Source organism: Otolemur garnettii, unplaced genomic scaffold (genome assembly GCF_000181295.1).
Source record: "Otolemur garnettii isolate 467f Iridium unplaced genomic scaffold, OtoGar3 scaffold00007, whole genome shotgun sequence".
Classification (NCBI taxonomy): domain Eukaryota; kingdom Metazoa; phylum Chordata; class Mammalia; order Primates; family Galagidae; genus Otolemur; species Otolemur garnettii.
In genome coordinates this window covers 34,961,319-34,964,303 of record NW_003852402.1, presented here as the reverse complement: position 1 = coordinate 34,964,303, position 2,985 = coordinate 34,961,319, and the positions used below count along the sequence as shown (strand labels likewise).

The 2,985-nt window shown below is 42.3% G+C and overlaps 1 pseudogene; it reads right to left on the bottom strand.

Moving 5' to 3' along the window:
- Window positions 1-888: 888 nt before the first annotated feature.
- LOC100946889 lies at window positions 889-2,772 on the bottom strand (annotated as a pseudogene).
- Window positions 2,773-2,985: the final 213 nt, after the last annotated feature.

Here is a 2,985-nt window from a genome sequence, read left to right as displayed (position 1 = left end):
ACAGAGTCTTAATATGTCACCCTCAGTAGAGTACGTGGCATCCCAGTTCACAGCAACCTCAAAGTCTTGGGCTTAAGCAATGCTCCTGCCTCAACCTCCAAAAGTAGCTGGGAGCACAGGTACCCATTGCAATACCGAGCTATTTTTTTATTGCAGTTGTCAGTCTTCCTGGGTATATGTGGCTGGTGCTGTAACCACTGTGCTATGGGTGCCAAGCCTATCTATGTGATTTTAGATCGATTTCTCTTTTGTCTCAGTGGTATCCCAAAGACCCATTTTTCTTCTTCTCAGCCTATAGTAGCAAATATGATAAACTGTTCAGAAGCAGGAACTGAAAATCCGAGGAAGGAATGCCAGAAATATAAGCCAGAGAGACACAGATGCAAGTTTGTTTATCCTAACTACCAATGTCTAATGGATTTTAGTGAAGTTTTCTATAGTCCCATAGATCCTGCCTGTTACTCCTACCACCAAAAATATAGCAAGTGGCTCTTCCTCTCTGTGCATCATTCCTCTCTCATCCTAGGGTTTATCCTGCCTGGAGCTAAAGAGGTAAAAGAGATATGTTTAACTCTGCTTAGCATGGTGGGGGTATTATGCCTGAATTATAAGTAATTCAGATTTCACTGAGTACTGCAAGTGTGTGAGGGAGGCAAGGAGGTGTCATGATGATTAGTTCTATTGGACAGCCATCATCTGCACTCTGATTAGCGTGTGAGACTTGGTTGATTTGTATGGTTATATGATGGCATGAAAATGAAAGCCTTATCCTAACTAAAGAACTACCTGGAAAAAAATTCCTCTCTGAAAGCCTTGTCCTAACTAAAGAGCTACCCTGAAAGGGGGGAAGGGGAATTTCCTCTATAGGCTGAGTCAGCACAACACCCACTAGGGGGTTGTTTGTTTATTCTGTGGGAAGCCAGTTTTTTTTTGGTTGTTACTGGCCTCCAGTTAGGGAATATCAGGATTCTGCCTGTAATATTTCTGTAACTTCTCTAGAACTGTGGGCAGCCCAACTGCAGAAGCATAGAACACAGGCCCGCCTTTGTGCCTGGGCCATCCCTACCCGTGTAGATAACATCACTGGGTACTGGGCAGTAGCTATCCCTTCTCCCAAGATACGGAATGCTTCACTGATTAGTGACTATAAGCAGCACTCAAGGATCTCTTCCTGGCTCATGGTACGTGGGTCAGTGTGGCGGGTTTCTCTATATTGTGACAGAAATTTAGAAATCCAGGGAACAGGTTCGCAAATCCTACTTAATAGCTTGTCGGATTGATACCATCCCTTCTCTGTCTTCTGGCCAAATCATCCTAATTCCCAGAGAATATCAGAGATTGGCCAGTATCACTGGTTGCCCTTCTTTCAGGCAGGGGATTCTGGGGCAACATAGGTCCAGTAAGACCTTGCCCCTTTTGAGATTTCCAACCTACATCCAACTCATAGCACAACCCCCACTTGGAGGCCCTTTCCTGATACATAAATACAGCTTTCCTGTGAGTCAGATAAAAATTGTCAATCCTGTTTCCTCTATCTACGTTTCATCTTTTTTAACAGGTGACTTATGCATGATACTATGCCTTTTAATGTAGTAAATCCTGAGTTAAATCTGAATGACCTTAATAGCACTCCTATGCTAGCTCCCTATGCTACTAAATATATCTCCTATGCCTCTTTAGCTCCAGGCAGGATAAACCCTAGGGGGAGAGAGGAAGAATGCACAGAAGTGCATCTTTCTACATTATGGGTGGTAGGGGTAATGGCCGGGATCTACGGAGTGTAGAAAATTTCACTATTTGATAAAAATCATATTAGACCTAGCAGGACTGAGGGGAGTGGTTTCTGTCCTCTTATCTACTTGATAAGCTAGCCTGTTGACAGGAAGAGAGTTTGTGGACCCGATAGAAGTGATCAGTGTTTCTTTTGGATGCATCTTTAAAAAGAATTGTTTCCTTCCTTGAGGGAAGGGCTCAGAAGTAGCCTCAAAGAATTGGAAAATATTTCCTGTTAGACCGATGAATGTGCCTCAGCATAGGAATACATATTTTGAGATGTTACTTCCTCTTTTACTGGAATAAACTGTAAGCTGGGCTTATTTTCAGGAATCTTACCCCCACATTAGGTCTGGGGCCTTTAAACCATGACCCAGGTGTCTGGTTGAGTTTCTGCCTCATAGAGAAGTATGAGGGCTGGAAAACAGCAGCCTTGAGCTCTGCACTTGTGACTGTGGAAGAATGTGTAAATATTCGTGAGTGAACAGAGATCTGGAGAACAGTTCTAGCTAATTGCTTAATTACTTCCCAGAATGTGAGCGGGGCAGGGAACATCCTGGAAAGCTATGAAATCTGGACCTGAGCTGAAAGTTTTTTGGATCAGTTTCAGGCTCAAGTTTTTCTTTTTTTCTATTTTTTATGAATTTTCCATTAAAATCATAACTGTACATTTATGGGGTACAGTTTGATGATTCGATATACAACGTGGAATGCTTCTATCAAACTGATTAGCAGAGCCATCACTTCACTTATTTTTTGTGGTAAGACACAATTTAGGTTCAAGCTTTTCTGAGTGAATTGTTCTCTCTAAGCAGAGAGTAGGATTGGTCCCTCCCCTTCACAACTTTCAGTTATTAAAACTGACCAAGGAAGGAGAGGAGGCGAAGTTGAAGGCAGGTGGTCAGGTGTGGTGCCCCGGAGAGTAAAGGACGAGAATGGCAAGAAAAAAAAACTGATCTCAGACACCAGGACTGGTTCTTTGGAAACCATGGGCGACATCGCCTGGTCTAGCGTTTGGCTTTTTTCTTTTATCTCACATTGCCTTCATGTTTCCTTTATATTTTTTTCATTTTTCTCTCTTTTTCTTCTCTTTCCCTCTTTTGCTATCTTTCATTAAACTTCTGGAACTATCCACATCTAGATAAGAGTATCATTTAATTGGAATTTCCTCAGTAGATAATCATAGCATTCAACAGGTAGAAACTGCCACAC